A 22,755-nucleotide genomic window follows, 5' to 3' on the forward strand; every position below is an offset into this window, starting at 1 on the left:
CCTCATAAATTGCTGAACGGTCAATAGCTAGGCCGAGAAAGGATAGGTGGGGCTGGCGGGCAGAAAGGATAAATAGGAGGAGAAATCTAGGCTCAAAAGAAGAGAGAAGAATGGGGGGGGGATGCCTGGGGCCAAAAAGCCAGGCAGCCACCAGCCAGACATGGAGACAGCAGGGAAGTAAGATATATGGAAAGAAAGAAAGGTTAAAAAGCCCTGGGACAAAATGTAGATGAAGAGAAACATATTAAAATCAGAGCTACGATAAGTTCGAGCATTCATAACTCATAAGAAGTCTCCGTGTCATGAATTGGGAGCTGGTTGATGGCCCAAAAGAAAAGGCCTGGTACAAAGTACCTGTTACAGAATTCTCTCACTGGTCAGCTAAACAACTGAAAGGAGCTTGCTGGTCCAAGACGAGGGGTTTTCATTGGGAATGGACGTGACCGAAGGAAAAGGCAGGGGGAGGGATGCAGGCAGGCCTTTTGGAACAACGAACAAGAATGGTAGCTGTAGCGGCTGATGAATCGATTTCATGCTCCCCATTTGTCTCGTGATAGTTGTGCATGGATTTTGCTTGATAATAGATGACAAAGTGATATTTTGATTTCCTTTATCAAGTACCTGATGACTTCTTTCTACTCTGTAGAAAGGCGTTATGCTGCACATCCAGAGGTCTGGGAAGCCAAACGTCTGGAGAAAGAGGCTTGCTATGCAGGGAAGGAGAAGCATTATGGGTAATTGCTGGTGGGCACAGAGATGGGCAGGATGATGGCCAAACATGGCTTGGAACTTCCAGCTTGGAACCATACTGCAGAGCTGTAGCTTTAAAATGCCACCCCGGTATTTGGATGTTAATGTCATCTTTCCCGATGGGAGGGAGCAGGGAGAAGAGGGAGTAGCAAAGTTAATTTGTAAATGCATTCCCATGTTTGGTTGCCCTGCGCCAAGCCCTGCCAAGAACTGCCAATCTCTAGAATCGATAGTTAACTTCCATCTCTGCTGGCAAGGAAGTGGTTCACATGTCATAAATTAAAAGCTGAGCGATAAGGACTCCGGCTCGGTCCCTCCAGTCATCTGCTCCCATTCCAAAGTCTCAGGCAGAGGAGACAAATGCATCTCAGCATGTCCTTGCTGGAAATCACTCCACAGAAGCCTCCCTCTGAAATTCCTGGAACCATGCACTAATAGACTTGAATATTTTACTGTTGTCAGGTTGGCAGGCTCCTGGAACATTGAATTTACACTAGAACATTAAATTCAAATTCCTCAATCTTTTAGCTATTGGGTAGAAACTGATTGTGAAGAGGAAGAGAAATATATATATATATATATATATATATATATATATATATATATATATATATATATATATATATATATTCTTTTACCCTATATTTGACCCATGGACATTTCCCTTTCCTTCGACTTCCACAGTGGCCAGCATAAGAAATAGGAACCCACATGTAAGTCCTTATGGACTCACGCAGACTGAGTAGGAAGAGAGCAAAGAGTATTGGGATGAGAAAACCCTTTGCTTGAGAAGGACTTCAAACTCCAACTGTGAATGGGCTGCTTCCCATGTTTGTCTTTAACACATAAAAATATAAAAGCAGGGCTGGAGAGATGGTTCAGTGGTTAAATGCTCTGGCTGGTCTTCCAGAGGATCCAGACTATGTTCCCAGGATTCACATGGCAGCTCATGACCATCTGTAACACCAGTTCCAGAGGATCTAACACCCTTCTGACCTCCGAGGACACCAGGAATGCATGTGGCACACATACATTTGAACAAAGCACTCATATACATAAAAATAAACTAAACCTTTAGATGTTTAAAATATAAAGCTTAAGTCATAAGAATTGATAACTGAAGGGGAAGTAATTAATAACCATTACCATGTGTCAGACACATCCCATGTGACATCTTCTTTAATTCAAAACGCCCATGAAGATAGCCAGTTCCATGGACTTGTTACAGGATAAGAGAGCAACCCATCTTTGTCCTTTCAAACCCACCAGAAGTTACCCAGAGACTAAATTCTGAATGCCTGGGAGCCAGATGTTTGCTCACTTCAGTGGGGTAGAAGAGAAGTATGTCCCGGGGATGCTGGGTTAGCTAGCTCTACTTAGAGAAATCAGAGACAAGCAGAACAAGAACAGAGGGAAAGAAGTAAGTGGGTGTGTGTGTGCCATGAGAGATGGCTCAACCGTTAAAAGAACTGACTTCTCTTCCGGAGGATGGGGTACAGTTCTCAGCACCCACATGACAGCTCACAACTGTCTCTAACTCCAGTTGCAGGGGATCTGACACCCTCTTCTGGTCTCCCAGGGTACTACATGCATGGGGTACACAGACATACATGCAAGGAAAACGCCCAAGCAGGGAGGCAGGGTTACTGCACACAGCTGAACAAGGAGGGATGCTGTGGAATAATCCTTCTGTACACTGTGGAAATGTGTTGCTCTTGTTGTTAATAAAAAGCTGATTGGCCAATAGCTAGGCAAGATTTTAGGGGCAGGGAGAATGCTGGGAAGAAGGACGGAGTCTGAGGAGTCTCCAGCCAGACTGGGAAGAAGCAACATGGGAATTTCATAGATGAGGTAAACAAGCCTCAGGGCAGCACATAGAGAAATAGAAATGGATTAATTTAAGTTGCAAGAGCTGGCTGGAGACAAACCTAAGCTATTAGCTGAGCATGGATAATTAATATTAAGTCTTTTGTGGTTATTTGGGAGCGACTACTGGGACACAGAAAAATCTGCCTATAGAGGTGGGGTTATAGCACACAAACAAATAAGGCAGCAGGGTTTGTGGTGTACAGCTGGATGAAAGGGATGAGTTTAATTAATCTCGGTAGGAGCAGTCTCTTTAGGCAACAGTCTTCAAGTCATAAATATCTGAGGTGAGGTGAGGAGCTGTGATGGACATTTTCTTTACACACTATCAAAACTCACACTCAAACACATAAAAGTAAATAAATCTTTTTAAAAATGTTTATAGCATTTAAAACATAACATACTTGCCGAATATTTGCACTGTAAACTGTCTTAATCCACCCACTCAAATCCACCCATTCGCTCCCAGCAAAACCTTATTTCAATATAAAATTCATATTGGATTAGCCCCTCCCTTATGGAAGTGCAGCGGGGTGCTCTCTTGGTTCACACGGGGAGCTGTCAAGGCCAGAGGTCGAAGGGATTGACTTTTGGAATTCTGTAGAAGTGAGGCATCTGGAGTCTCAGACTTCAGGAAGAACACAAGATATGTAAGACTCTCAGCGATAGGATCATCCCTTCTAGCTTCCAGCAGCCGTAACTGAGCTCCATGAGTTCACACATCCAAGAAATAAACAAGAGGAGAAAGATTATTGTCAACAGCAGGGACTGCTAACAGCAACACAGGAGCTGTTTCCAGAGCTGGAAAGGGAGAAATGGTTTCTTGTTCGTTTGGTTTTTTCCCAAGGAATCTACGCACATCCGTAGGATGATAGGCACATTGCTGAGCATGCTTGATTTCAGATATACATGATTGAGCATGCTCAGCTTAAGGTCTCAGAGAAGTAAAGACAGCCCCAAAGATTGGTTGGCATGCTTAGCTTGCTTGGTAATGAGGACAGTCAGTGATATTTCTGGGCTCACTTAACTCCCTTCCTCGTAAAGGATTTAGCTACAGCCTTAGGAAAGGACACTTTGAAAGTGTGTTAATACATCCTAAGGGATCCTGTATCGGTTGATAACACAGCTTGTCCACAACAAAGCTGCTCTTCTCTTTCCTCACAATCACTCAATAAAAGTCAGCTTGGACTGGGTTTCTTCTTCACACAGTTCATTGAAGGGTTCTCCATGCTGTGTTCCCCTTGGCTGCTATCAGTAATAAACCCATCTTCTTCATCCACTTGCTGGTGCTCTCCTTGGCGCTTTGGACAGAGGGCTTTTGCTGACCTACCCGACTGCAGTGGTGGTAGAGAAAGTACAGAGAGATGGACATATGTACAAAAAGCTCGGATAGGGTGGTCTGAGCTCTCCGATGGAGAACCCCCAGCACCCTGGGAGTTCAATGAGTTTATTATATAGAGTTGAACAGGGAGGCGGGGCTGTTGTCCACAGCTGAACAGGGAGGTGTGTTTATTACAGAAAGAGACAGGGTTTGTGGTGTACAGATGGATCAAGAGGCCTGGTTTAGCCGATCTTAATTTTAGGAGCAGTTGTTAATCCCAAAGATGGAAAGAAAAAGACCAACCACCTCACCATGACCAAACTAATTAAAGCAAGCAATTAATTAAAGCAAGCTTTTTTTATTCATATACACGGGCTGCCTCCCCCTAAGGAGGGGTTGGAGAGGTTTAGCATTGGATGTGAGGAAGACAAGGTTTTTACAGCTCAGGGGTAGGAGGTTTCCAGGTGGGGGACTTGACAGGCAAAATAGGCAGGGTCACAGGAGCAGGACATAAACATAACAAGTTAGTCCCTCCTGAAACACAGACACGGTTACAAGGTGGGCAAAACGGGTAGTCAAAATAACAGGTAATTGTAACAAGGTAGTCATAGGTATTTATATAACCTCTCAAAACAAAGGTAGGGTTGCAAGATGGTAATAAACAACTTTTTGAAACAAAGACATTATTGCCATTCTTGGAATAGGCAGTACAAGACCATGTGTAGTTGAGGTTACAGTTTGGGGCATAGCCCAATCCTTGAGAAACAGAGGTTTAATCATAAACAGGAATGAACCTGGTTTGCCTTTACTGTAAGACAGCTTTTAGGCCTAAGATGGAGGCAAGCTGGTTCTTCACAGTCCCTGTAGGGGAGCAGTCTTTAGGCTATAAACAACTGGGGTGGGAGGTGGGAGGCTGTGGTGGACATTTTCTTCAGTCTCAACACTCAAACTCTGTCCCCTGAGGAAGCCTTTGTTAGGGGGCCCTTGACATGGCTGTGTCCATGTCAATAGCACACATTCACTCATTACGTCACTACCCAGGTTTCCTCCGCTCCCCACAGACTTCAACACTGCCTAGCTCGCTGTTGCTTTGGGCCTCTTTGAATCATCTCCCTATTCCAAATGTTCAGATACTAGTTTTGTTCTCTCTCGTCCCCTTCTTGGGGAAGCTTAGGGAAGATGGCTGTTCAGTTTGGGAGATGGAGATCATGAGAAATGTTCAGATTCTGGAGGGTGAGCGCCCTTTCCTGCCCTCCCCTCCTCTTCTCTGCCTGCCTACAGATGGTCTCATCTGTACTACCTGTGTATTATTTTTTTTTCAAAGCACATATACTACATGGAATACTGTTTATCTATTTAAATATTTATAGCCTATGCCACCTATTAAAGAAATACATTTTACAATTTGTTTTCATTATACTTGGGATAAAAAAACAACAGTGTTCAATCCATATTTGTCAATAAATTGGCCACTCAGTGTAGTAGAATATTATTTTAAGGTGTGTTACTTTTGTTTATGTTGCATTTGTTTAACTCTGTGAAGCTGTGTTAATGTGCCTGTCTAAAACACCTGATGGTCTAATAAAGAACTGGTCAATAGCGAGGCAGGAGAAAGGATAGGTGGGGCTGGCAGGCAGAGAGTATAAATAGAAGGAAAAATCTGGGAAGAGGAATTGGAGAGTTAGGAGCCAGAGAAAGAGAAGGACTCCAGGGACCAGCCACCCAACTACACAGTAAGCCACAGAGTAAGAGTAAGATTTACAGAAGTTAGAGAGTGGGAAAAGTCCACAGGCAAAAGGTAGTTGGAATAAGTTAAGAAATCTGGTAAGAAACTAAGCCAAGCTAAGGCCGGGCATTCATAATTAAGAATAAACCTCCGTGTGTGATTTATTAGGGAGCTGGGTGGCAGCCCCCCCCTCAAAAAAAAAGACCAAAGACCAACCAACAATAACTCAGTCCATCAAGGTGATTCAAAATTTTGCTGTTGTTACAAATCGTACTGGAAATATCTGTTTTCCAAAGGTCTTAGGAGACCCCTGTGAAAGGGTTCACGACCCGCAGATTGAGAACCAGCAGTCTAACTGATCACTGTTGAGGTTTGAATGTGAAATGCACCCCACCCCCCAAGGGATTGAACACTTCAAAACTTGGTCTCTGGCTGGCATTACTGTTGGGCAAGGTTGTGGAACCTTCAGGTAATTGAGCCTTGCTGCAGGGAGTGGGTTGCTGGAGGTGAGCTTTGAGGATTTATAGTTGGGTTCCACTTCCTGCTGACTCGCCATTTTCTGAGGGCAGATGCAAAGTGACCCGCCAGCCGCCTGCCCTCATGCATTCACTGCTTCTGGCTGTACTTTCCCTGGTATGATTGTGTCTGTAAGCCAAAATAAACCCATTCTCCAAAATAAACCCGTTCTCCCCAGAGTTTCTTTTGTCAGGATATTTTATCACAGTGACAAGCAAGTATCCATGTCAATCACTGAGGAACATTCATCAGTTAAAAAAAATCGTTATAAATATCCTTTAATACAGTTATTTCATTTTTCAGTTTCTAACCAAAGAACAACCGTTCACGTGCTAGACATAAAAAATGGTTTTTAACTATGACAATTCATAATAAAACTTCCAGTGTAATGCAAATCTCTGGTTATAGAAAATGTACTAGAGATTGGAGAGATGGCTCAGTGGTTAAGAGCACTCACTGCCCTGGCAGAAGACCCGAGTTCAGTTCCCAGCACCCACATGGCAATTCACAACCATCTCTAACTCTAGTTCCAGGTGACCCAGGACCCTCTTCTGGCCACTGTGGGTACTGCACCCATGTAGTGCACAGACATACATGCAGGCACACACTAATATTCATAAAATAAAAAAGAAGCAAACCTTATAAAATGTAGTAAATCCCTATGCTGAGTGTCAGAGAAGCAGATATAGAAAGTTTTCAGACTATAATTGCTGAATAAATGACAAGTGGTAGAATACTATATGCAATATGAGGTGCTTATATGAGTACTTCGCTGCGTCATACTTCTATGAGCAAATACATATTTTACAATTGCACAGAATCCTATCAAGTTTTCTTCTAGAAGCAGAGAACACTGGGGTTAGAAAAGGATTGTAAATATTTAAATTTTTCCGTCTCTTCCTTATTGTTTGAAATTTACAAGAACATACCAGGAATTCATTGTACACTTAAAGTTGAAAGTGTTATTTTCCTACCTTTGTAATGTTGGACACGAATATATTTTTATATTTTAGGACATGATCTGAAGTTATCCACAATTAGAATCGGGGGAGGGGGTGTATATTCCTTTTTGTTTGGTTGGCTGATTTAATTTTTCATTTTTGTTGCTTTACATGGAGTCTCACAGCCTGACCTCTGGCTCTGACTCTTCCTAACTCCACCTCCCAAACGCTAGGATTAAAGATATATGCTCCATGCATCCTAAGGATGAGCATTTTTTTCTTTTTACTTTTTTTGTTGTTTTGCTTTGTTTTTCAAGACAGGATTTCTTTGTGTAGCCTTGGCTGTCTTGGAACTCACTCTGTAGACCAGGCTGGCCTCAAACTCACAGAGATCCACTTACCTCTTCCTCCTGAGTGCTGAAATTAAAGGCATGAACCACCACCACCCACCTTGAGGGTGAGTAATTTTAATACATAGGTGTGTTTTCCAAAATCAAATTGTGTTTGCCCCTCAGGTATTAACCATATTCTCATTTAGCAGCTGCATGTTGCTTTTACCATAGGACCTTTTTGCATGGTTCAGATTTCTTGGTTGTGTAATCACAGAGCAGCTGTGCTCTGTTTTCCTTTTTTTATACTACTGATTAGTGATGGATTGTAAGAGCATTGGCACCACCAATTGCCAACTTTCTAATTCCTCCCCCAAAGCAATTATATCCCATTTCCCCACCTACATACAAGCATGAATTTGTGACTAATTTAGAAATTATGAGCGAAAAGACTCCAAAGCCCATCTTCCCTGAAATAATGCAGTGGCCTTGATTTACAGCAGCTGAATCATTACCATCCCTTCTGTAAATACATCAGTTCGACAGAAATAGCTTAAGCCAACAGAACCTTCTCCTGCTCCAGAGCACTGAGGCCAGGGGGTAGAGGGTGGGGTGGGGTAACCGAGACTCAGAGAAGGTGTAAAACTTCAGCAGAAGGAATGTAGGTCAATTCAATGACACATTTCCCATAGTTTTTAAATATGTACAGGGCTCTGATAAATAACTGTCCTAAATAAAAAAAGTAAATAAACCGTACCTCTCCAACATCATGAACAGCAATTTACATTCACAACTTTTTAGAATACCTATCATAAACCAAGTTCTTCTGTAGCCATCACTGGGAAGTATAAAGATGACTGTAACATGATCCCTTACACGAAGAATTTATCCAACCTTGTAGAAGAAATAAATGCACCCCATTCTTTCACTGAATGATTACTATTGCAGGCTAATAAGTGCTAGGGATACAACGGTGGCCAAGACTCAGCTATAAAAGTGTGAAAAAGAGAATAGAGCTCTGTGGCAGTTCAGAGGGAAACGGGATCGTTTTGCCTATAATAAGAAACGAGCCTTCATAGAAGGAGCATTTGTGCTGTCACATCCCTGGGTCTTAGTGGGTAAAGATGTGGAAATGGGGACTTTCAGGACAAGAGAACTATAGGAACAAAGGAAGAAGTGTGCAATAGAGAGGCTGATGTGTGTAATGCTGAATACATACCTGGAACTCACATGTGGCAAACATGTGGGATGTTAGGTGTTACAGCAAACGACTTCCAGATTGCAACTGAAACATCATGGTAAGATTCATAGTGTTCCTAGTGGAAACTCATGAACTGTAGACTAGTGGCTGTGGAGCCCCCATGGGACCGGACTAGGCCCTCTGGATACGGAAGATGGTTGTTTGGCTCGAACTGTTTGGGGAGCACCCAGGCAGGGGGATCAGGATCCATCCCTAGTGCATGGGCAGGCTTTTGGGAATCCGGTGCCTGCGGTGTGATGCCTTGTGTAGCCTTGGTGCAGTGGGAAGGGGCTTGGACTTGCCTAGGCTCAGTGTGCCAGGCTCTGCTGACTCCCCATGGGAGACTTTGATTTTGGGGATGTGGGGATGGCTTGGGAGAGAGGGCTTGGGAGGAGGAGGTGGGATCTGTTGGTAGTATGTAGAGTGAGTAGAAAATTTCTTAATAAAGAAAAATGAAAAAAAAAGTAGATTCAATAATATAAAAAAAAGAAAAAAAAGATTCACAGTGTTCAGTAGAGTCTTCCACATGGAAACTTGTGGGTCCGTGAAATCTTTTTTATTTATTCTCTTTGTTTTCAGGAGATGAAGATGGGGAAGGAAAAAGAGAAGAAAGGAGGCCAGTGGGGGAAGCATGTGCCACTGCTGCTCACATCCTAGTGGCCAGAGACAAGTCACATGGACAAGGTACCAGTTAACTGCAAAGGACACTGGGCCATGCTGTCTCCCCAGAGGCAGAAGAAAGAAGTGAACCTGATTTGTGATCAGTGCTATTTCTGTCATGAGCAGAAAATTGCCTATAAATGCTCATTCATGCGGAGCTATTTCTTAATAGCTAACTACTTTGTTGTAGAATATTATTTTAAGGTGTGTTATATTTGTTTATACTGTGGAACATTTGTTTAATGATGCAAAGATGTGTTGCATTCTTTCATGTTGCATTTGTTTACCTCTGTGAAGCTGTGTTACTGTGCCTGTCTAAAACACTTGAAAACTAATTAAGAGCTGCCAATAGCAAGGCAGGAGAAAGGGTAGCAGGGCTGGCAGGCAAAGAGAATAAATAGAAGAAGAAATCTGAGAGGAGAAGAAGAAAGAGAAGAGAAGAAGGAGAGGAGGAAGCTAGGGGCCAGCCACACAGCTAGCCATGGAGTAAGAGTAAAAGTAAAATATACAGGAATAAGAAAAGGAAAAAGCCCAGAGGCAAAAGGTAGTTGGGATAATTTAAGTTAAGAAAAGCTGGCAAGAAACAAGCCAAGCTAAGGCCGGGCATTCATAAGTAAGAATAAGCCTCTCTGTGTATTTATTTAGGAGCTAGGTGGTGGGCCCACAAAAAAAAAAAAAGCAAAAACAGCCAACAACATTTTGGCATTCCAATGTGAGGCCGTAGAAAGCTGAACAACACTACTTGGCATTTTGTTATTGTTGCATATATCCTACTCACCACCATCTATGTGGCGAGCAGATGCTAAATAACTGTTCTGCAAGATAATGCACTGACCCAGAAATGCAGGTGATGCTGTAATAACATAGTGGAACAGTTAAAGGTTTGACAGGACCAGGACTCTTAAGGACTGAGGAAAACAACAGAATGCAGGATTCAGTATGTTCCAAACTACCAACCAAAATACAAGGGATAAATACGCCAAACGTTGAAAACTCAGAGATGTATGGAGAAGGCTGAAGCTTCAAGTGAACAGCACTGGCATCTGTCCTGAGCAAGCAAGCAACTCCTACAACCCCAGTGGCAACGTCTTCAGTGAGCCTTCTGAGTTTGATCTCCTGACGAGTAAAATAATGATCACAAGAAGGTTTGACATTTTGTTGGGGTCGTTTACATTTCTTATGTCAAAGGTGGCTCATTATTACCCTGAAGATATTGGCGTTCAGGTGCTGGAGAGATGGTTCAGTGGTTATAGGTACTGGCTGCTCTTCCAGAGGACCTCGTTCGATTGCCAACAGCTGCATGGCAGCTCACAACCGTCTGCAACTCCAATCTCAGAGGATCCAATGCTATCTTCTTGTACTTTCTTGAAAATCAGGCACACACATGGTGCGAAGACATGCATGCAAACAAAACACCCATACACATAAAATAAATGTTAAACACTTAAAAATAAACAAAGAAAACTGGTGTTAGAGTCAAGGGCAAATAGCTCCAGTCATAGGACAATAATTTCTTGACTTTGGGCAAGTCATGTAATTTCCTGTGATCTCAGTTTCCCCATTAGTGAGAACAAAAACTTGAGAAGGATAACATCAGTGATTTAAAGGCTGCCTTGGGCTCTCCTGAGTATTTCATAGGTTAATGCACAATTGTGCTTTGCTCACCGTCCAACACATACAAAAAAAATAAGCATTATATTAATTTTAAAAATCAATATTTTTAACCAGTTTGAAGTAAAATGAAATATGATGAAATCCCAGTGTTGGTCTGTAAAAGCAGTAAACATTTTCATGGCCAGGAGAGCAGGGTAGCAGTTTCGTACCAGCTCCATCTTTAGGAGGCACAGTTGTGGCTGATTTCATTGTCTTGCACATTATCTGTTTCTCTTCTATGCACTTGATTTCTAAATCCCTTCCAACTCCTAAGTGGCTGTGCACACATAATGGCTTTATTCATGTCATCTGCTCTTTTATGTCCCTTCCTTTGAAAGACAGGAAGACTCCCCCAACCAGGAAAAGGACAGGAAGCCCTCCTCCCAACCAGGAAAACTGCACTTTACTCTCGTCTTCCCATAATTGGCCAACAGCATTAAAAATTCATCTCTTGAGAAGCAAATCATGTCTTTCTGTCCCTTGATGTTTTTTTTCTCTCACAGTTAGAACCTAAAATATCTTTTCAAGTTCTTGCCCACCCATTTTTCTCTAATAAGCACCTGGATCCAGAATCAATGCATGGAATACTTCCAAATAATTTCTCATGTAAAATTTTATTTACCTAAGGTTGAAAATGACTATCAGTTATATACTCCAAACCATTCCAAGTTTTTTTTGAAGCTAAAACTACATATATGTGTGTGTGTGTGTGTGTGTGTGTGTGTGTGTGTGTGTGTGTGTGTTGAATTTACATATTTACTCTAGTATACAACCTCATGTATAACTGAAATTTTGGGGAAAGAAGGTCATTTTTTTTCAACATAGATGCCTTCCTGGGTGCATGGACATTTCCATCTCACAAGTGTAGTTAAAGATTTTTTTTTCTTTTAATGTGTATTCAATTTGGATGCAGCACTGTACTTGAAATTTTGCTTAAGTTGCTCACTTTAGGGTACACTGATTTGATTTATAACCAGGCAGGATTGAGCTTGTGAGAGAAGGCGGCACATGCTACATTATGCTTTCCTGTACGCAGCCAGAATCACAAATGGAGAAAAGCTTTTGTCATGCAAAGCTACAATTGAAAATGATCTACAAGTCTATGGCCATACCACTCTGAATGCACCAGATCTTGCTGGGAAAATGATCTATGAGTTCCCACCTTCAATGTTAAAAAATGCTTTTCTGCCCTGTGACATTGACTTCAACCTCTGTCTATTTCATCTGAAATCTTGTCTGGTGAAAGATATTTACTCCTGTTCTGTTACCCAACCCTCCCCCCCCCACACACACACACACCTCTTGTCTCATACCTCAGGCTGGCCTTGAAGTCCCTATATAGTTGGGGATGACCTTGAACTTCTGACCCTTCTGCCTTCACCTCCTGAGTACTGGGATTACAGCCATGTGCCAACATGCCCAGTTTTATGTAGTGCTAGAGATTGCTAGACAAGTACTCAGCTAACTGAGCTATGGTGAGGTCAGGGTCACAGGATGCTAGTCCTTAGAACACTGTGGGGCAGGCCTATAGTTTACCATTTTTGTCTTGCTTAGTCTCAGAGGATAAACTACAATTATTATAAATTGCTTTCACATATATACATGTATATATGAGTAACATATATATGAAATATACATCTATATGTTTCTTTTTAAACTCAGTTTTCTGAAATTATTCTCCACTAAGCCAACTTTTTGTAGCACGCATTACGACTTACTCTTTTTTAAGAATTTTTTTTAGATTTATTTTTATTTTATGGATATGAGTGGTTTGCCTGCATGTGTATCTGTGTACCATGTTTGTGCAGGAACTGCAGAGACCATAAAGGGACATCAGATCCCCTGGAACTGGAGTTACAAGTGGTTATAAGCCACCATGTAGGTGCTGGGGATCCAATCCCTCAGTCCTCTAGAAGAGCAACAAGTACTTTTAACTACTGAGCCATCTCTCCAATCCCAGGACTTCCTCTTTAAATGTTGATTTATTCTAAACTGTTTCAAAGCTTATTTCTCAAAACTGGGGCTGGGGAGATGGCTCAGTGTGTAAAGTGTTGGCTGTGAAACAGTAAGGACTTGAGTTTGGATCCCCAGGACCCCCATAAAAGCCAGAAGCATACTCCCCTTTCAGGAGGCAAAGACAAGTAGATTCCCAAAGATTATTGGCCAGCCAACCTTGCAAACTGATGAACCCCCAAAACAGTGAGAGACTCTATTTAAAAAAAAAATAAGATAGTGTGTGTACACCCACGCAAACCATAACACAGAAAATTAAACAAAAAAAATGTACAAAATAATAGTAGGGGAAAATAGAAACCAACCATCTTGAAATCTGACTTCTATTTCCCCCCAGATTATCAGGTCTCTGGGGGCTCCACATTCCTCCAGGATTATGAGCTCACAGAGTGATCCTACTTCTCTACTTCCCATTTTCCCCCCAAACTGACTTTCACATAGATTCAATTTCTCCATCACCAAGCTATATGCAATCAAGGTACTTGAGCAAAGAGTCAATATTTGAGCTTACCTGGTGTGTTATTTTCTTGTTGTTGTGATAAAATATCCTGGGGGGAAAAAAGGCAATTTAAGAGGCAGACCAAGACCATTATAGAAAACCACCAACCAATCAAAATGCAGAGTGGTGAAGGAAGAGTGGTCCTAACTGATAACATCTGCAGAACAATGCACCTAAGACTTAGGGACTGAAAGGACCAAACAGATGCCATAACAGGCTGCTCAGTCTTCTCTCAGAGATCAGGCCTCAATTTCAGTTTCCTGAGACTGAGCAAACAGTCTCTGGGAGGGCCGTGAACAAAAGACATAGTCCTTGCAGTAGCTCCCTTTCTGCACGTACTCTGACTGCTCAAAGTTCAGCCAGATGTTTACTGTCTGGGACCCCTCACCAACTTAGAGTTACGTGCATGAGCCAAGGACAGAACCTAGACCACTGGGCCAGCCCCCCAAGTCAGTCCGTGCTAGGCCAGCCAGCCCCCATGGCAGCTCAAGGACAAAGCCTGGGACTTGTGCTGGACTGCCCCCAAAATGATAATTGTAACCCCCAAGCAGTAAATTCAAAGGTTACACACCCTCACCCAATTAAAAGAGAACAGAGATCTTCAAAAATAAAAATAAACTAATCCGAGTTGCACCTGTGCCAACCACCCCCAACTGCCCTGAAGGGCTTGCAGTTTTTGCCTTTAAATAGCTAGCCTCACAAAGAAAGAGCAACTCCTCCCTGCCTCACTCTATTGGGTGTAGGAACGAGTTCCCTGTCTAGACTTGTATCTATAGAATAAACCTTGCTGTTGCATTCTGGACATCCAAAGTCTTCAGTGGTCTCTTTGGGATCATGATCTGGGCATAACAGGGATCATCTAGAAAGAGGAGGCAGAAAGATTGTTAAGAGCCAGAAGAACGGGGAGTTTGCTGTGAGATTGTGTCTACTAGAAATGTCAGAGATTCTACATCCACAAAGTCTCATCAACATGGCTGCCTGATCATTACCTGAACAAGGATGATACCAACAGATGTGGTCATATGGAGGATAGAAAGCTCCTGAGGCCTCAACCCTAGACAAAGGACCAATAGGCAACTAAAGGGCACACCCGTTGGTTATCTGATACCAGATGGTCAGTCTGGAAAACATATACATACAATTAACATTATACAGATGGAGCCAGTTGTATTTATGCATTTAGGAATATACATCAACAAGTACAGAAAAAAAGATGCCTTGAATTTGAATGAGATCAAGAGGGAGTACATGGGAGGGTTTTAGAGGGAGGTAAGGGAAGGGGGAAATGTGATTATATTATCTCAAAAATTTTAATTATAACTTTAAAAAGCAATTTAAGAGAGACAGGGCTTATTTTGGCTTACCGTTTCAGGGACCAGTGGAAGGCAAGGCACGTCAGCAGGCAGGGAAGGTGTGGTACAGAGTAAGGAAGGAAACTGACCCGTTACATGGTTACATCTAGAATTCGGCAACAGGGATGAAGACGAAGTGGGACGAGGCTATAAAGCTTCAAGGTCTGCCCCCAGTGACCCACTTCCTTTAGAAGTTTCCACAACCTTGCCAAACTGTGTGGCTAGTACACCGCAAACACACAAGCCTGTGGGAGCTGTCTTACATTCAAAGCACATCTGATAAACATACCTAGTGGAAAACACAAAAGGGATATCGCTGTCTACAGAGCTGAAGGAAAACCTGGTGAGGCGAAGGAAGGGGGTGGTCAAGGCTGAAAAGAGCAAGGAAAAGAAGAGGAAGATGAGGAGGAGGAGGAGGAGGAGGAGGAGGAGGAGGAGGAGGAGGAGGAGGAGGAGGAGGAATAAGTTAGTTCTAGCAGAGTTTTCTTTCCTTGTCTATAGAGCATTTAACACCCCTGACACAACTCACTCCTTGTGAAGAAAAAAATTGAAATGTAAGGCTGTGTGCGATTTGTTTTTAAACTGTACAGTGTCTATGTTTGTGTAGTGAACACACTACCGAATGTGTCTTTAGATAGCCCTGTCCTGGTGGTTGTTTTCAATAGCCACTAACCTTGCCTGGGACAGTCCGGGCGTGGTAAACTGGAGTGGAAATTTAAGGCAGGTTCTTGTTGGTGCACAGCACAGATTAGTCACATGTGGGGACGTTGGTTTTGTTTGTTTGGGTTTTTTTGTTTTTGTTTGTTTTCATCTTCAGTTGCCTCTGCTGCAGCTTATATGAAGATAGCTGTTGTTCTGTTAACTGAATACCACTCTGTGATTGCAAAATAAAAAAAAATGCAGCTGTTTTGTTGACATCCTGAATGCTTCTAAGTAAATACAATTTTTTATTAAAAAATAAAAAATAAAGAACTGTGACTGTAAATAAGAGTATGCTTTGCTCCCCAACAGCGTGGACCCCTTCGCCTTACACACATATAGATGACCATAAAAATGAAAACTACAGCGAGGGAGAAAACAGCTAGCAAGATTTTGGCATGCTTGCCCAATTTTTTCCCTTGCACATACATGTTAATATTTAATATCTGCAAATATTGCATAAAAATACTGTTCACTAAACGGTGTGTTCTATTTCCAAGTCATCCAATTGTCTCCGGAATCCTGACTTTGTATTTTCCTTGTGTGAATGTTTTCATTGTTTATGCAGTACATTCTCTGTTTGAGGTGTTTATTTTTCCATAGTCTCTATTTTCCTATTGTGTCAGACAAGGTCACAAATGCCCTGTCCATTCCTAGCTAAAACCAACACACACACACACACACACACTGGGAGAGGGGAAAAAACTCTGTATTGGAGAGCTCTTCTTGGGAGAATTATGTAATAGCTCTTGGAAAAAAAACAGGACAACATCAACCAAAATGTGTGCCACTCACTGTTCCCATAAAAATACATAATAAGTAAATAAACTGACTCCCAAAGTTTTGTGCCCACAAATAATGGGTGATAATAGAGGAGGAATATCATTCTGAGAAATAGAATGTGTAGAAAGTCCCTCCCCCCAAGGTCCCCAGAGACTGAAAGTGGGTAAAAACACAAAGGCTAGCTGCAGGGTGACCTAGTTTCTGCAAGGCAAAACAAACACCCTTGTCTACAGTTAGAACAAACACTCAGGGTTGGTGGAGGGAGATAGAGGACACACACTTGACAACTCCTACGGCCTCTGCAAGCGCACATGCGCGCACACACGCGCGCGCACACACACACACATATATGTATGTGTATATATATGTATGTATGTATATGTATATATACATAGGAACAATAAGAAAGGAAAATGTAGATTAGAAAGTATTACAAAGGTAAAATTAGCAGATTGTAGCTGCTGCTGAGAGTATATGGGGCAAGAAACAAGAGTCTAGGGATATATGCCAGGTGCCTGGAGGACAGGGATTCATAGACTAAAGCAGCTACTAGAAGTCAAGTGAGGTCCACAGAGGAGGGCACAGGGCCTGTTTCCAATATGAGTCACCCTGACAGAGATGCCAAGCAAGACATCAGTCATGTGGACCTGGAGATTTCTGAGATTTTTGAGGCATCTTCACAAAGTCTTTCCTGCAGTGAGAGGTGGATGAGGAGGTCCTGGGAAAGATCACAGAGACAGAAAAGCAGAGGATGGAGGACAGTTGACCGGGAACTATCGAGATCTGGCACATCAGTTTTCATCCAGTATAAGAAGACAGAGGGGAAACAGGGTTGTTCTCTCCTTGACTCATAAAATCCTATCAGATAGATGCTGGGAAGTGTACTATAGACCACCAGGAAGCCCCCAGACTTCATAGGTGTGGGGTATCCGGTTCTCTGGACAAAGACGGCAGTTCCAGAACTGGTACCAAAGAGGCTGGAGAAGTGAAAGGCACAGGACTGAATCATAAGGCAAGTCCCCCAAATGCCTTGGGCGGCTCAGATGGCACTCCCTCCTCTAAACTGTACTGATTTGCATTATAAACAGCTGTGGGCTCTTTGTTCCCCAGACTAGTCTGACTGGTTTGTGCAGCAAATGCTTTAAACCTGTGAGGTCATAAATCCTTGCCCATCTCTCTCAGGTGAGCGTTTTCTCTCTACAGAAACTGAGTCTCACCGTTTCTCCTGATGATCTCAAACTGACTTCTCCTGTTCTTCATTCCACACCTTCTCTTCCCTATGCTTCAACATAGTCTTCTGTAAACTAATAGAATCACTCAAAGACGTGGGATGACTTTGAAAGGATGGAAACAGGATTTTTTTTTTTTTACAAAAGTCTCCATCATCAAAATACATTGTAAAAATGCATGAACTTTTTGAAGAATAAATAAATAAATGTTACTTGTAAAAGACTCTGTCATACCAGTGATATAAATAAATAACACTAACTTAGTAAAATAACCCAGGGCTAAGAACAGTCTTGAGTGGAGTAAGCCCTTGAACCTGAGTGAAATCATGGCATCAAAGCATTCTCTAGACTATCATGAGGCTGAGAGAAGTCTGTGAGAACTCAATTCAGATGTATGCATTGAACTTTAAATACTTGAGGCTGTGGTAAGCAGGGAGACTTAAATAAATCAAGCAATACCCAACAGCTCTAGAAAAAGCTCTTGCATGAATTTCTTAGGAACATGGATGGCACTGTAGAGACGAGAGGGGTAGGAATTGAGACCATATAAGCTGGAAATAACTCCTGATTTTCCTTGGACCTAGAGATGTAGGGCCCAGGTCTTGTGGAGTACTGCAATCCACTGTGTAGGATTTGTGGTAGATCCTAAGACATGGAAAGATGGTAATGAATGTCACACAAAAGGACTATGGAATAATTTGGTTTTAATGTTTATTGATTATATGTTTATTCTGTATTTCCATAAAACAAATGATTTAAAACATTAGCTGCTACATTCTGGTTATAGTTTTTTTTTTTTTTTTTTGGTTTTTCGAGACAGGGTTTCTCTGTGTAGCTTTGCGCCTTTCCTGGAACTCGCTTTGGAGACCAGGCTGGCCTCGAACTCACAGAGATCCGCCTGGCTCTGCCTCCCGAGTGCTGGGATTAAAGGCGTGCGCCACCACCGCCCGGCCTGGTTATAGTTTTTATAATGGTTCAGAAAAAAATATTTCATAACAAAATTTTCATTTTACTAGAAAAAAATGAAAGATCTGAGAGATCTGGAGAGATGGCTCAGAGGTTAGGAGATTATATTTCTCTTGTAGAGAATTCAGGTTTAGATCCCCAGCACTGACATAGCAGTTGAAAATCAACCTTTAACTCTAGTTCCAATGCCCTCTACTGACCTCTAAGGACCCCAGGCATGCCCATGGTACACATACATGCACGAAAGCATAGCATTCAGACACATAAGCCAAAAATGAAATAAATAACGGTGTTAACAAGATTGGTTGAAAACATGACTTGATTTACAAAAGAAAAAAAAATTGTCAAAGCAAGCATTCAGAAGTTATGGCTTGTGCTTTTATTAGGAACGAGGAAGAAAGCCACACGGGGAAAGCTATGCAAAGGACAACCCAAGATTCCCTTCCCGTCATGCATCAGGGGCTATCAGGAGGCTGTGCTGTTGCGTCAGTTCAAGTCCGAAAAGAATCAGATTGTCTCTGTTGATTTACAGGATTTCAAAGCTACAAGAGAAAGGAAGGGAGCCCCAGCTGTTGCCTCTACAACTGTTAGTAGTTGTCTGTGAGGAAACAGCCACCTGAGGAAGTACCGTAGGGCGAGCTCCTCAGTTGCCAAGGCACCTGCTACTCCCGACTGTAAAACTTAAGTCTGGTGCTGTTTTTGCTTCTCCTGAGGCAGAGAACCAAGCAATTAATGGCGCAGCTGAGAAGCGTTAGCAGCCTGGGTTCTAATGCAGAGGTCACTTCTAAACCACAGAAAAGGTCTGAGCCGCTCATCATCACTATGGGTGATGGTTAGTTTTTGACTATCGACTTGACACAATGTAGAATCACCTGGGAAGGGAATCTCAAGGAAGAATCCAGGTTGGGTCGTCCTGTGGGCATGCCTATGAGGTATTTTCTTAGTTGGGAAGCCCCATCCTGAATGTAGCTGTACAGTTTCATGGGCTGGTTTTGGATTGAGTGAAAATCGGAGAGCCAGCCGAGCAATCGTGTCCATTCACTAACTCATTGCTTTCTGCTCTTGACCATGGGTGTGGAGCGACTAGCTACTTCAGATCTCTGCATCTTGACTTCCCTGTAGTGAAGAACTGGAACTGGAACTATGAGCCAAACAAAGCCTTTCCCATCAAGTTGCTTTTGCCTGGGTATGCTGTCATGGCAAGAGGAAAACAAAAACAAAAAGCTAAGATGCTATCTAATACAGCACAGGCTTGGTGATGAGCTAGACACCGATACACCTAACTGAGCTAATCATGTGATAGGCGATGCTACGCTATTGTGAGCTAGCACTGTGGGTGCCCTTCTCAGGATGCAGAAGCAAACGAGATGGGTACTGAGGTATGTATGCACATGCACGAGGCAGGTGCTCATAGGTTCAATCTTCTCCCTCTGATGTATGTGCCAGATCTGAAGAATTAAAAAGAGGATGGAATCAGTTAAGTAGCATTATCATCGTGGTCACCGTCCTGATACATAGGAGTAATAACATATAGTGTAGTCATAAAAGGTAATAATAGAGGAACGTAGCTAATTAGTCAGTATAAAGTGTAATTCCAGAACAAAACCAGGAAACAGCTTTTCAGCATTCTGCAGTGGTCTGGTTTCTGTATATACCATGTCAGCACATAACGTTATTCAGTGTAAGAGAACGTCCGTTGTTCCGGTTGAAATTCTACTTAATAATAATAATGCCATGAATATCATCGCTGGCATCTTCATAGTGTCTCCTTTTCTCCTTTCCCTTTTTAACATTGTATTTACTATTGCTTGTGTGGGTTTATGTGAGCGGGCACGTGGGTACCTCAGCACATGGGAAGTCAAGGATAACTTTTGGGGAGTGAGTCCCTTCCCTAGACCATGTGGGTCCTGGGGGTTGACCTCAGCTGGTCAGTACTTGGTAGCAAGCTCCATTACCCTCTGAGCTAGCTGTCTCGTGGGCAGCTCATTTCTTTTTTTAAAAAAAAATATTTTTATTTTACGTGCATTGGTGTTTTGCTGTGGGTGTCGGGTTCCCTGGAAGTGGAGTCACAGGCAGTTGTGAGCTGCCATGCCGGTGCTGGGAATTGAACCCAGGTCCTCGGGAAGAACAATCAGCTCTCTCAACCGCTCAGCCATCTCTCCAGCCCCCACTGCTTTTATTATATATCAATTATCCATCCTAATAATCAAAGCTGAGGAATCCCATGGGATGGGTTACAATTACTCAAGAGCAAGGATTCATTAGATTTTTTTTTCATAAAAAGTGTCAACCTTCATGAACAATGAGATAATGATACACCCCCAAGTCCCCACCCAGCACCAACTGTCAGTGTTTAGATAGCCCTATTTTGTCTGTCTCTTCTCTTTTTGCTGAGCGGTGGAATACTCACATACAAAAGCACATAAGCTGTTTGCCTTTAAGCCCAGCTATGTTTTCCTAGTTCATAAATATTTTTTTCATTTCCATAGCCATCATCCAAATTGCTCATGGCCAGGAAATAAATGCCTCCTATCATAGCCTCAGCTACAATGATGAGCTTTTCTCTCTGCTTCCAGACAAGGGATTGGTAACTCACATCCACATAGTATGGCTGGAGTGTCCAATTGGAGTCCACATGGGTCCCCAAATAGCCAGGACTGTGGCCCAACACATTTGACAGTTACATAATGATGCAGTGTCCATGGGTTACATACCTTGCACAGATTGACTTCTGCCAGTCTGTGTGCACCCATAAGATGCCTTGTATTTTATGTAAAAATACATATACATTCATTCTACAGTATTCCAGAGCTGTCCCCTTGTTGTAGGTAGAGCCTGTTCCCTACACAAGGATAAGAACTTCTGCTACGCTCACATCTCAAAACTCTTAATATCAAAATGTTGCGCCTGCCCTGACCACTTCACCTGTAATTATTTCCCTCGTGTTTCTTATGCAATTTAAACCAGGTCGCTTTCCCTGTTTATCCTGTTCTGTTTATCTTACTTTCACGATGTGATATTTATTAGGCCCCTGCCGTGTACTAAACAATATGCTCCTGAAATGTGCTTTGCTGTGCATTGTTACACAAGGTAAAGAATATGTCAGTACCTGAGATGCGTTCTGTTTACCATAGCTGTAGATTCCTTGAATGGGAAGGGAAAAAACGAGCCAACCAGCGGTGAGTGTCTTTCCTGCTGGCACCCGAGTTCAGGAAGATAGGATGGTTCTTCCCACCCCTTTTTCATGGCAGGGGGAGATGGCTGTTTTGTTATTCTTGACATTGCACTAGAAGTCTGAACAGAAGTTTTCCCTGCGTCCCGCAGTAGACTAAGTACTGGAACACTGCTCCGGAATTAAGTTAAATGATTTTCCAGCAGCCCTCCTAGCAACACTACAAAGGCACATTTTGGGGACACCGTAGCTGAGTCCGCACAAACATCCATAACAGAACAGCAACTCAGCAACATCAGATCCTTGTCCAAAGACATTACTGAACAATCTGGGCTTCGATTTGGGGAACATGGTTTTGTTTTGTTTTGTTTTTAAATACATAGATAGACCCCTGCGGGTAACTGAGTCGTTTACTAATGGGGGTTTGAAGGTTATTAGCTGACACGGAAAGCAATTAACACTATTATTGCAGAAACAGTGATCTATGTCCATTAGGCGAACGCTTCTGAATTCCACCCTACACTTTGACACGAGCTGCCTTTGACCCACTCACTTTGGCAAAACATTGAAAAGATGAACCATGCCTTTTTAATGAAAAGACCCAGAACCTGAGCTGTGACAGCCTGGGCTTGATCCCTCCGCTTCTGGGTCAGCCCAGGTGCCCAGGCACCCAGTTGGTATTCCCGTTAGTGTATGTGGCGGTCAGGAGAAAAAGGGAAGAGAAACGCTCGGGGTCACGTGAGGTGTCAGTCACCACAGGTACGGAGCTGCGCTTGGGGCCAGCCAGGTGTACCCGCCCTTGCGTCTCTCGGGCTTAGGAACCGACCAGCCACCAGAGACTGGAGAGGAGCGAGGCAAGGGACAGGAAGGTCATCCCGATCGATCCCAGCCTAACTCCCCTGGCACGTCCGGGCTCGGCGATTGCAGGGGACCAGACAGCTCGGCCACACTGCCTGGGCTCCGCCGCGCGCCCGCGCCGCACCGAGCCGACTCCGAGGCGCCGCCGCGAGCCCGCGGCCGCAGCCTAAGAAGAGGTGAGG

At 42.9% G+C, this 22,755-nt stretch overlaps 1 protein-coding gene and 1 long non-coding RNA gene across 4 annotated transcripts in view; one reads left to right on the forward strand and one right to left on the reverse strand.

Moving 5' to 3' along the window:
• Nucleotides 1-4,290: 4,290 nt before the first annotated feature.
• On the reverse strand, nt 4,291-15,287 carry LOC128119041 (uncharacterized). Of its 2 annotated transcripts, XR_008221430.1 has the most exons (5): nt 14,879-15,287; nt 14,504-14,634; nt 14,298-14,373; nt 13,527-13,563; nt 4,291-10,713 (listed from the first exon to the last, which is right to left on the reverse strand). It is a non-coding gene; the product is annotated as an uncharacterized LOC128119041 (long non-coding RNA). The 2 variants fall into 2 exon arrangements; XR_008221429.1 differs by having other exon boundaries at nt 14,504-15,287.
• Nucleotides 15,288-18,543: 3,256 nt separating this feature from the next.
• The window catches only part of Trmt9b (tRNA methyltransferase 9B (putative)), a 71,870-nt gene continuing 67,658 nt past the window's right edge, over nt 18,544-22,755 (forward strand). For both annotated transcript variants that reach the window (XM_052752039.1, XM_052752043.1), the window contains exon 1: nt 18,544-22,749. The gene's annotated coding sequence lies outside the window, so the exon portion shown is untranslated. The remainder of the gene's footprint in view (nt 22,750-22,755) is intronic.

Source organism: Peromyscus californicus, unplaced genomic scaffold (assembly GCF_007827085.1).
Source record: "Peromyscus californicus insignis strain IS unplaced genomic scaffold, ASM782708v3 Scaffold_23__1_contigs__length_62951481, whole genome shotgun sequence".
Classification (NCBI taxonomy): Eukaryota; Metazoa; Chordata; class Mammalia; order Rodentia; family Cricetidae; genus Peromyscus; species Peromyscus californicus.